Source organism: Cyprinodon tularosa, unplaced genomic scaffold (genome assembly GCF_016077235.1).
Source record: "Cyprinodon tularosa strain WSP-4 unplaced genomic scaffold, ASM1607723v1 ctg86, whole genome shotgun sequence".
Lineage (NCBI taxonomy): Eukaryota > Metazoa > Chordata > Actinopteri > Cyprinodontiformes > Cyprinodontidae > Cyprinodon > Cyprinodon tularosa.
The window spans coordinates 814,899-827,900 of NW_024039629.1; the positions used below are offsets into that span (position 1 = coordinate 814,899).

Below are 13,002 nucleotides of genomic sequence, written 5' to 3' on the forward strand. Positions count from 1 at the left end.
ACCATAAAACCAGCTTCTTTGTCTTAAAAAATAAAAATCTGTTCCTTGTGAGCAATCCAGGTAGGGAACCTATAGGAGCTCCTGCAAAAGGGCACATGGAAAACAAAAGAGCAACAAGCAAAAAGAGCAACAGCAACAACACTGGTAGCGGTGATGTTTAACAAATATATTTAAACTATAAGTCCAAGCTACCTTGCTCATTATCATTTTAGGTTGCATTACAAATTTGAAACCTACTGTAATTTTAAAAAGGAGTATATTAAATAAAAATTTATTTTTTATAACTATTTTTGCTCTGTTAGTATCTATATTAGCTGACTTTGCCATGTGTTGGGTTGTGATCCATTAATCTCTAAGGTAGAAACTCTGTTTAAAGGACTTTAGTTCTAGAACCAGAGTTCCATCATAAAAAATATACTCTAAATACACTAGAGGGAGCTGTAGGACACTTCTTTATTACTATTTAATTTTTGCCACAGGCTTGTTGATACAATGAATCACCAGCCTGCCCATGCGATTTCTTAACTGAAACCATTTTAAAACCACACAGATCCCAAAATGCAATTTGTACTAGTCATTCTGGAACAGATGAACTGTGTAAAACTTTTCATGCAACTTTTCATCTCATCATCGCCGTGTTTGTCCTGAACTTGAACAGTCCAAGAATTTCAGCCATGTAACAGATTTATTCTTGATTATAGTCCTTTGGCTTGAAGTGGCTGTGTGTTATTACAGACCAAAAGATTTACTGTGAGTTCAGTACTAGCCAATGAAATTCATACCCCATCCCTGGTCAGGCCTGCTTAAATCATGGGTATGTCACCCTTGAACAGAGCCTTACTTCTCTAGTCATAACAGTCTGATGGCCTTGCATGCAGTCATCACTGATTGGATGCTGCTGTGGAAATGCAGCTATCGGTCTGACCAGATTTCATTTTCTTAATGTTTAAACAGAGGTGTCCAGTTTCTTGGTCTTCTGCAGGGCCTCTTCTTTCAAGGAGGAGACAGGAATGGGCCTGATCTTTGAGAAGATCCAGATCTCCTTAGTTCATTTCCTCAACATTTGTGCCTCGTGTATGAAGAGTTTCATTGTACTTGGGCAGTCTTCATATTTACTCATCTTTCACAATGATTGGAACCCCATGTGAAGCTGTATGTTGGATGTAATAAATAACCTAAAAATAGATGTTTGTCTTTTTTTTCCTGCACATAAAAATTTAAAGAAAATCTGATCTTTAATTTGACTTTATTTAATTAGTAAGAAACATAAATCTGCATTGGTGCATATATTTTACATGAATCATGTGTAGCCATGAGCTTTTTTGTCATACAGTATCTGCTGTCAAAGCTTTGAGCTTTCCATCTTTCTGAAAGTAGGACATCTTCTAGCCTGCTTTCAGAGCAGTGCTGTTTGTTTCACTTAAAGTGGACCAGGGTTTGTACAGTCGGATTTCCTGCATTGTTCAGAAGGATGCAAAAGCTCATCTGAGTTCTGCAGAAGGCATCGAAAAAATTTTGTTAGATTTAAACAACAGTCTTGGTTCTGTTGAGGTAGATCATTGGTGCTGTTTTCCATGCAGTGAAAAAACAACCAGACTATAATACAAACCAAATACAGAAAGTGAAACAAAGAGAGTAATAGACATGATTTAAACACATGCAATACCTTGCACTGAATTTGTGTTCCCACTGCAGAATGTCAGTCTGTCCCTCTCTGATGTACTTTTATTCACTGCTGCACGTTTATCATGTGACAAAACAATATCCTGAAAAGATTTGTGCCTCACCTGCAGTTTATATCCCATTGATTCTTGTGAATCTCCACAAATGGGTTCCTGCTTTTACTGTATTATGTCATAAAATAACTAATGATGCCATGCTCTCAAACTTATCCAGGGCCTATGGCGAGCATTTGTTTAGAAAAGGCTCAATAGCCGTCTCCTCTGACCAAAGGGATTGATTCCAGTTTTAAAGTTCATAAGTTTAACTGACCAAATTGACATTTGTGATTGAAGGAAAAAAATATTTTTTCCTTAAAATATTTGTCTGTTTGCTGTTTTTCGTTTTTGCTTCAAAACAAAACGTCAGACTCGATGAATCCAGTTAAAGAAGTACATTTAAAAGTCGACTAAATGATAAATTCCTAGACTCTTTTTTTTTTTAAATCTGTCATTTTGTAAAAAAACAAAAAAAGTAAAAAAAAAGATGTAATTAAATTCATTATATCCGATATTTTAGAAATGGTGTCTTCTTGTAACATCTATAATTATGTTTGTATTTCAGCATGGGATTTTCTTTGGATTCAACATTTGAAGTTGGAGGTCAAAATATTTTAAATAATGTTTGTCAAATGATGATGCAGTAAAGCACACATTTTTACTATGATTTACCACAAGTACAATTAAATGTAAAGAGTGCTTTAGCTTAAAAATGTCTCTTAGATCCCATGAAACTTAGCCAAACAAATTTTTGTGGTACTGGTGTTGATAGGAAAATTTTCAGCCCTTTTTATATATATATAAAAAAGGCATTTATTCTCTCTAATATAGTAAAACTCCATTTCTCCAAGTACAACTACCTTGGATCAAGCTGCTCTTGGTCTTTGATCTTTTCCTCAAAATGGTCTTTTGTTTCCAGAAGAAAAAGCTCTGGCTGAAAGCACTTTGAAACATCCGCATGATTCTTACTTGTTTACTTGTTGTTTAGGCGCTGAATTGCACCAGGAAGTTTTATTCTTTATTCTATCTATCCGCTCTGTTTCTGTGGTGTGCTTTCGCTGGTTGTGTGGTCCCTGGACCTTCTTTATAGGCTGACAGCAGTGGCTCTTACACAACCAGGGATCTGGAAATAATCCTGCTGTCTTAAAGAGCTCATTTAGTCAAGAGATGGAGTCTTTCAATGATGTGTAGGGTGTGTGTGTGTGTGTGGAGGGGTGTGTGTGTGTGGATTTTGGCTGAAACATCTGTTCCTACCTATAAACAAAGAATCATAGGGAAGAGTCTATATTTATAAACACTACGCCTATGTGTCAATGCTCTAAATCAGAGGCTATAGTGGTGACCTGCTGTGAATATGAATACTTGCCGCCCCCTGCTGGCAAATAAAAATGATATACATCATCAACTATATTTAAGGATTGAACATAGAGAATGTGTTTCAGGATTAATGTTCATAAATTAATCTACTGAGCCACTGTAGAATTGGTAAATAAATATAAAAGAGTAATCTTCTCCTTGTTGCCATGGTGTCAAACGCAGTCCAGACAATAAACAGACAATAAAGTGTCCATTTTCCTACCGCTAATTTAATGTACAGCTGTTTTAAGATGACAGCATCCTCAGTGGGCCAGCTTCAGTAAAACTGCTGCCTAACCACTTCTGAGACAGGCGAAGACGTCATGCTGTCAGCGTGGGAACACAGCAGTGACCAGGGAAGAAACTGCTGAGCAGGAAAGATGCTTTCACAAGTTTAAGCCCTTGAGGTAAGAGAGTGAGGAGAAATGGATGGAGCTATCGGACAATAAAGAAAGAGGATATTTTTTTGGGAACTAGGGCAAAGTTTTTCTCAGGTTCAGATGCTGCAATTGAAATTATGAAACTAAGGAAATGTGTCACCCTGCCCCTTCAACATGTCTTAATTTTACATATTTTTTTATGCTTGCAAACATAAGTTTTTAATAGAACCACCTTTGTTCAATACCAACTATGCATCATTTTGTACCCATCAAGGTGATATATGTTGGACTTTTTATACTCACAAAGCCCAGTGGTTACCAACCTTTGTTGACTTGTGTAAACCTTTGACATTTTGACTTACCATGAGTTCCCCTATCAGTCAAAAATATTGATGATTGTCCAAAAGTAGAACATACAATAACTGATTATCAAATAAAAATGACTTCACTTAATCTTTTAATTATAGCATTTAATTCTTAAGAATTCTATGATTTCCATCTCAAACAAAAAAAAAAAACCCACAATAAATATGTTGCCTTGAAGTTGGTAGGAATCGAAATAAATACAAAATAAAATCATATTATAAAACTGTACTTAAATCTGGAGCTCCTCTGAGTAACTTCTCTGAGGAACTTGATGACTTGGGAACGGAATACAGAACAAATTTTACAGTAAGACTGAATTATTTAGTTTTACTTTGTTTTCATCAAGACACCTGATCTTGCTTTGATGAGCTCTGATAGGTCAGTGTGAAAAACTGTTGATCCCAGGCTGTTCTCTACATCCAGCCTTTCACTCTGCTTGGTTTTGACGTGTGTCAAAGCTGAAGGTAAAATCAAACACATAAGAAAAACGTTCCCTTTGATTGATAAAAGCTTCTTTAATTTTTCAATTGGGTCCTCACAAAGCCCCATTTTATTTTACTACCTATAAAACAAAATATTTCCATGTACCCCTTGCAATGCACTCCCGGACCACTAGAGGTACGAGTACCCCCGGTTGGGAATCACTACATTACATTATCAACAGTTCACCACTGTTTCATTCTTTTAGCACTAGATTTTGGCAATTGAGCACAAGGAACATAATGAATGCAAGAAAGCTATTACATTAATCTGAAACTGGAATGTGCCAATACTGATATACTAGCCAATTTTTAAAATGAAATTGTTCCTACTGTAACTTTTATACATTAAATAAGCTTGAAAAATTTCAGTCTAGACAACTGGATGTGAAGTTTTCTAGAAGACATTTGGCTACTAGAGACAAACAAGTAGTAGGTAGCACTAGGATTAATATACTGTAGTTGTTATAAAGAACAAGGGGAGACAAAAGGCTGCTTTTATCTCTTCTACTGGATTGCCCAAGGTGGTCACATGTGGGGTGTTAATGGTCGTTAGGGGGTTCTGATGGGTCACTAATTGCCTCGTCATATTTTCATGTACCCCTTGCAACCACCTGGACAACTAGGTACAAGTAACTCTGGTTGGGGAATCACTGACTTAGACTACCAATAATCTAAAATGAGGCTCCATAACCTACTACTAGTCAACTGTAGGGAAATGCAGCAGTATGATTCCAGTATATCAAATCAACCAAAAGAATTAAATATGATTTGATTAAGTGTCCTTATTTGTTATATTGTAAGAGCCAGACTGGTCCAAATGTTGGTAACAAAGGACATTATATGTTTTCCGATGATATTACAGTGCATCTGTAAAATATTCACAGTGCCGTACTTTGTCCAAAATTAGCTATGCTACATTCTTGTTTCATATGGTATTAAAAATATATATCTACTCAAAGTTCAACAGATAACTCAATATCACAATGTGAGATTGTTGCAAATGTATTACAAATAGAAACCTAAAAAATATCATACATGTAAAAAAAACAAAAAAAAAACTTTGTCTTACAGCTAAAAACTGAGCTGAGGAGCAAAGTGTATCTACTGATTATCATTTAAATGTTTTTACAATTTACATGAATTCCACATATGGGGATTTTAGGTACGGTAAATGGATGTGATAAGGAAAGGTATGCACATGTCTGTATATTACTGGATCCCAAACAACAAACAATGCATATGAGAGTGCAAACATTGAGCATAACGTCATAGTAACTGTCTGTAGACTTCTGAAAAAGCATTTCTTGATGCAAAAATAAGGGGAAGTTCAGAAATACTTAAAGGCTCAAAAGACTGAATAAAACTAAATCATTCATCAATGGAACAATCACAGACCCCAGAGTAATTGGGATTCAGAATCAGAATCAGAAATACTTTAATAATCCCAGAGGGAAATTACTTTTGTTACACGCTCCAGTTACAGTTTTATATAATATATACACACATCCAACTACAACACTTTTGGCCAGGGAGCCGACCAAGAACCCATCGACACCTTGCCAGAGCTCCACCATCTCTGCAGCAATCTGCCAATGAAGCCTTTATGGCTGAGCGGCCAGATGAAAGCCACTCCTTAATAAGAGACAGATGACACCCTGTGTTGAGTTTTCCAAAAGGCACCTGGATGGATATCTGCACATGAGAAAAAAACAAAATCTTTAGTCTAATAAGACAGGTTGAGCCCTTTGGTGAGAATTCCAGTCATGTTTGGAGGAAACAAGGCACATCTTACTATAAAGCCAAATACCATCGCTACAGTGAAGCATGGTGGTGGCAGCATCATGATTTGAGGATATTTTTGGCCACAGGAACTGAGAGTCTGGAGAGGACAGAGGAAAAAATCAATACAACTGTTCACAGAGAGATTTACACCTCCTTCAGAGTATTCTTTATCTCAAACTGGGGCAACCACCAAGAGCACAGAGTCAAGATCTCAAAGGAGTGGCTTTAAAAAATCCTTTGTACCGGTAAATGTCCTGGATCTATCAAGCCAGAGTTCAGACTTTAATCCAAGTGAAAATCTGCTGAGAGATCTGAAAAGGGCTGTGCACAGACATTTCTCATCAACCCTAACAATGAGCCTAAAGATAGGTGGCTGAAATTGTGGCTTGAGGTTTTAATCCAAAGGTGGATCAAAGTATTAAATGAATTTAATTCAGTTTATTTTTATAGCACCAATTCACAACACATAGCATCTCAATGCACTTTACAGAGACAATTCAGCCAGATCACACAGTCAGATTGGTTCAAAGTTTCTATCTAAGGATAAACAGCTGATTGCTTCGACTTATTGACTCAAAATCAATCCCTCATACCAAGCATGCTTGTAGTGACAGTGGAGAGGAAAGCTCCCTTTTAATAGGAGGAAAATCTTCAGCAGAACCAGTGTCAGTGTTAGTGGCCCTCTGTTTTTGACTGATCAAAAATAACACAAGATTTCTTACTTTATTATTTAAGATTAATTTAATCCCATCCAGATGAAGTGACTGACTAATCAGCTTTTTTTTCAAAGACTCTGGTCCAAATACTATAACTTCTGTTTGTCTGCATTCAGAAGCAGAAAGTTAAGAGTCATCCAGGTTTTTATGACTTCAAGACATGTCTGTAGTCTAAGTAAGGGGTTAACTTCATCTGGATCTATAGACAGATATAGCTGAGTATCATCAGCATAAGAGTGGAAATTAATTACATGCTGTCTAATAATTCTACCAATAGGGAGCATATATATAGTAAAGAGAATTGGTCCTAGCAATGATCCCTGTGGTTCTCTACAGGTAACCCTGGAGCATGAGGAAGATTTATCATAAACGTTAGCAAATGGAAATCAGTCAGATAAATCAGATTTAAACTAGTCTAATTTTGTTCCTTTTATTCCTACAATATATTTAAATCTTTCTAAAAGAATATTATGATTATCTGTGTTGAATGCAGCACTGAGATCCAACAGGACAAGTACAGATACAAGTTCATTATCTGAGGCCATGAGAATATTATTAGTGACTTTATCCAGAGCTGTTTCGGTGCTATGATGAGCTCTAAAGATTAAAACTCATGCTAAAGCTCATTATGGTGTAAGTGATCACAAACATATTTGACATCTTCTTTCCCGAGAATTTTAGATAAATTTACAGTAAGAGGGAATACTTCCTTAAATAGCTTGGTTGTAACTAGATCTAACATACAAGTTGAAGGCTTAAGATAAAGATCAGAGTTTTGCCAACTCTGAAAGTTCCACTGGATCAAAGCTAGTCTAATCCCAATTCAGATTCAATACTTACCTCAGATACTGCGTCATATGGATTTTGAAAACGGAAATGAATTTAGAACCTTTCAGAATTGGAGCCCTTATTATTTGCCATATTAATTGTATGCATATGATTTATTCCATGGCAGCTCCCAAGCTATGGAATGATCTTCCTTGGTTTTTAAGTCTCTTCTTAAGACCCATCTTTTTTCTTTGGCTTTTGGCACAGTCTGAGAACTTTCACTTCGTTTCATTGTGTCTGTATATTATTGTGTATTTTAGATTCTATCTTTTCTATTTTATAATTGCATTGTATTTTATGATTGTGTACAGCACTTTGGTCCTGTCGGTGCATAAAGAGCTTCATAAATAAAGTTGTTATAGTACACTATAATTTTTAACTTGAATTGAACTCTTGCATGGTCCTGTATATACCTTGCTAATAAACATCCTTGACCACAAACATTAAACTCATACACCAAAGGGAAAGTTTACTTAATGTTTTTTTTTACTGGTCTGCAAGTTTGAATTGTCGAAGCAGCAAAACGGTCGCTCTCTGCCTGTTTTTTTGTCTTTCAATCCAAAAGTCGTAGGTTCGATTTTAGCTTCTTCCTGTCACATTTTGATGTGCCCCTGAGCAAGGCACTTAACCCCAAGTTTCCTACAAGTGTGTGCATCAGTATATGAATGTGTGCAGGTTGGAGAGAGTGATTGGATGGAATGTGGCTTTATTGAAACTCGCTTAAAGTGGTTAGTACAACTATAGTGGCATATAAATTCAGTCTAATTTTCATTTAGAAGATAATCATTGTCATTTACTATGATTTTTAGATCAAACAATGGAATCAGTGATTTTTGTCATATTGCTACTGAGTGAGTAAAATCATGTTTAGCAAACTCTTTGAGTGCCACTTGACTGTGTGCTCCCTTGAAAAATCTCTTTAGACTTAACTTAGAATGGGAAGCAGACCCTCATCCTGGCATCTGGGTGTTTCTGCTGCAGCATTAAGGTGTGTTTGTGGAGAACAGTAATCAGGCTTTGTTTTACCGTGTGTTTGAGGGGCCTGTGGACACAGCAGGTGCTCTCTTTACCGGCTTTTCGTGCCCTCTTTACTCTCCAGAAAGGAGGGGAAAGGCCTCTGATCCATCATAAACTTTGATGTGGCCCAGATCCACCACACATGTGGGGGACAGGGGCTCACTTAACGAACGCAGGCACTCAGCTGCCACCGCAACGTGGTTCTGCAATTTGATATTGGTATTTTTTGGGAGATGGCTGTGCTGAGAGGGAAAGTAGGAGGAGAAGAGTAAGAGGTGGTAGAAGGAAGTATGTGAAAAAAGCTGGCTTTTAAACCTTTTTCTTTCCTCTTTTGTGATGGTGCCAGTAACCAGTCGGATGTTTTATCTCGGGCCCACAGCGTGCCCGGACAGCTTTTACGGTCCTGACTGTGGCCAGATGTGCGAGTACAGGAACGCTGCCCGCTGCCACCACATCACAGGAGCCTGCCTGTGCACCGCCGGCTGGGCAGGACCACACTGCATTCTGGGTAATCGAAGCCACATCATTAAAACGGGGTGTGAGGGAGGCCCTCGCTGCGGCCCTTCACGACATCCTCTCCTTAAACACAACTAAGATGTGTTTGTGAACAATTATCTACATAATGAGACATTGCCGATGACTTTTTTAGGGATGGGTAAGGGAGGAGAGAGAAGGGAGGACGAGATGCCCTCTGGCACCCGGAGTTTAATTGAGGTCTATTCTGGATAAATGCACCCACATGTATGCAGAGATCAGAATCAGGAAAGAGAGAACATAAGTTGGAAGAGTCTTTTAGCAGCTAACCAATAAGTGTTTTCATGCTGAAGTTTCTTGAGGATGTCATGCCTTTATTTTAATGAAGCCAGTGAATTGCCCACTAAAATTCTTAGTCTGTGATTCTGCAACTTTATTCAGGGCTTTGCTCTTTCCGCAGTAATTTTGTGGTTTCAGCTATCAGAGTTAGAGTCAGCAGAAAGCCACTAATATGAGTTAATGATCAATCTTTGCCATTTGCTCATTTTGCTTTTTTAAGTAGTAAATGTAATGCTTTTTGTTAGCTATGCTTTTATTCCTAACTGACACGGCTAAAGAGGACATTCAGTGTCGTTTTTTAGAGATTTCTTATAGATTATTTTAATTTTACACATACTTATGTTTTGCATGATCAGAATACACACATGGTCAATTTGGGGAAAATTGCAGTCAGACTTGTGAGTGTCAGAGCGAAGCCAGTTGTGACTATATCACAGGAAAATAAGGCTGTGCAGACGGTTGGATAGGAATCCAGTGTCCGCTCTTGAGTATTTAACACTTTTAGTTATTTTTAGAGGATTAACTCTACTTTTACATAGACTTTTAAATTTCAGCCTGTGTTGAAATGTCTTTGTTTTAGCAGCAAAAATGTGATTTATTGGGAGATTTAGAAAAATGTCTGGAAAACAAATTTTCCTCTAACTTTTTCCCCAATTTGTGACATTACAGCCTTATAAAGGTATATATTTATGAATATGTGAAAGGATTTTTATGTGAAAACACAAAAGCCTACATGATTTGAAGTGAAAGGAATGGGATACATAAGAATCTTTATACATTCTTGTCTCCCTGTAAGATTAGCTTTAGACCAAGTTTTTGGTAATCTCAGCTACAAGACTTTGGGGAATACTTTTTTATCAGCTTTGCGCAGGGAATCCATCCATACATCCATTTATCTTCTGACACACTTAATCCCAAGTGGGGTCGCGAGGGGTGCTGGTTCCTATCTCAAGCTGTTTACGAACGAGAGGCAGGGTACACCCTGGACAGGTCACCAGTCCATTGCAGGCGCAGGGAATCATAAGAGTAAAATGTTTTCCCTTTCTTCTTCAACACCACAGCATAATGCTGCCACTATATATTTTTTTCGAGTTGTGATGATGTATTCAGGAATATTTGCAGTGTAAATTTTCCACCCGACATTGCAGTTTATTGCGAACATAGGCAAAAGATGTTCAATTTTGGTCTCATCTGTACAAATATTTTCAACATGGTAGCATGTACTCTCAATGTTTTGTTACAATCATTTTGCTAGATGTTTTTCAGCTTGCTTTTTGCTGCAAACTCAAGTAAGCTAACTAACAAAGCTCAATAAATGTATGGAAAGCTTGAAAAATTTGTACAGTATCCAATAGATAAACCTTTTTTAAGTCAGGAAGTGCTGTAAAAATATAATTGTCAATTGTCTTTAAATTATACAGTACTTTAAAAAAAATAGGAAACACTCAAATAACACAGCTTAGATCTGAATGACTTAAATTTTCTTATTCTCATTCTGTTCAACGTTGAATGTGCTGACAACAAAATCACACAAAAATTATCAATTGAAATCAAATTTATCAACCAATTGAGTTCTGGATTAAAATTAAAGTGGAAAAACACACTACAGGCTGATCCAACTTTGATGTAATGTCCTTATAAAAGGTTTAACATTGAACAGACACCATCATTTGTTTCAGTAGATTTACTATGGTGTTGCAGCGCTGACTCCATCTATAGCGGAATAGCCAGTGAGGTCTCATTCTATCATTGATATGACCAAGGTTAGTTCACTGTTTGATCTTGAAAGTTAAACATACTATTTTTTAACTTTATATTAAACTATTCCACAACTTAGTCCATCCCTTTTCTTGTGAGTTACATGACCTTCATAATGTTCCTCAGCAACGTCCTCTAAGGCCTTCAGCGCCTCACTTTAGCTGAGAATAAGATGATATTGGACTCTATTTACCGATATTGAACTTTCAATTTAAATTTGTGGCACAAAGTTTAATTTAGGATTACTAGAGTGTAATGAAATGCTTATATTGGTTGTATTGTGTATGGTGCAGCAGTTTTCTGCTTTCAGTATGCTCACCTCCCACTCCATAAGCAATAATCTTCCCATCTTCCTGTTGCTTCATCACTTCTATTACTAGTAAAATGCACAACATGGTGTTTGTAAAGCTAAAATGTGGTCCAGTCTTAGAAGTATGCATACCTTTGCTATCAGAATAGCTTTATTACCAAATAGCATTTCAGAAATACAAGGAATTTGCTTTGGTGATAAAGTTTTGTACAAAGAAAAACACACAGCTTATGTATAAAGAACAAATTTAGCAGTGAAAGAGCATTGTAGTTATTTTCTCTAAACTGCATATGTTTAAAGCTCTATTTTTTTTTATTTAACTTTTTCCTCAATCTGTAGCTAGTCCTTCAGGACAGTTTAAGAAACAGGGTTCTAACAAATGTCTGTATGATCAGATCCAAACAATAACACATTCTTGTTATGCATGACAAAATGATTTTTGGAGATGAACGTTATACCAAAACATTTTTACCCTTACAGAATATGAAGAAGGAAACTATGGTGAGAACTGCACACGGACATGAGGATGTTTAAATGGAGGGAGATGTGACAACGTCTTTGTTCACCTGTCTGGATTGAAGAGCGCTATTAGTCAGGTGAATTTAGAACCTATTTTTTGGCAGAGAAGAGCATGGAAAAAAGCCTTTCAGCTCAAGTCTGAACCTCTGCTTGCATTTCTTGTGTAACAGCTGAATATATTCAGATTAAATGCCTGTGTTTTTGTTTAAAATCTGCTCTAAGGGATTCATTGGGGAGCGCTGCGAGCGACGGTACTACTAAACCCACAGTTCCAGTTGCCACCATGTGACGGGTCGCTGTGAGTGTTGGCCAGGCTGGAGAGGAGCCAGGTGTGAAAAATGTGAGTGTGTTTGTACATGAGTGTAAGTGACTGAGTGAAACGGAACATTTTGCTGAACTTATTAGGTTCCTCTTTGTGGACGGTCAGCCTGCCTTCCTGGGTTCTATGGCCCTTCCTGTCTCTAGTTGTGTCAGTGCCAGGCTGGGGTGTACTGTCACCACAAAACGGGGAGCAGTGGCTGCCCAGCTGGACTGACAGGGTCTGGATGTGAGAAAATTAAGAACAGAAAAACAAAACAAAACACCAACATCAGCAAAATACATTTATCTTCAGTGGCAAGGTGAGTAGCTGTCAGTTTGCCCATTTCTTACTGATTAAAATTCCCCTTCTTTTCTCCTGCTCCTGGGAAAGTTTACAGTTTACTCCATTCTAGGAAATGCACTCCACCTCTACGTGAGACCCTCACTATCACAGGACTGTATGAGAATGTTTCATTATTTATACCATACCCTGTAGGGCTGTATACGAGCAGCTTCACGACTCTCACTGCTCCTTCAACCCCCCTCCTTTCCTCACACACTCCCTCGACATCTGATAAATGTTACACACCGGTTGCCAAGTAAAACAGAAGGCATTGTTTTTGTCTCCTCGGCGGCGGATAAGGGCTTTTGGAAGGC

The 13,002-nt window shown here is 37.4% G+C and overlaps 1 pseudogene; it reads left to right on the plus strand.

Annotated features, from left to right (window-relative positions):
- The window catches only part of LOC119775265, a 37,612-nt pseudogene that overhangs the window by 14,908 nt on the left and 9,702 nt on the right, over window positions 1–13,002 (plus strand).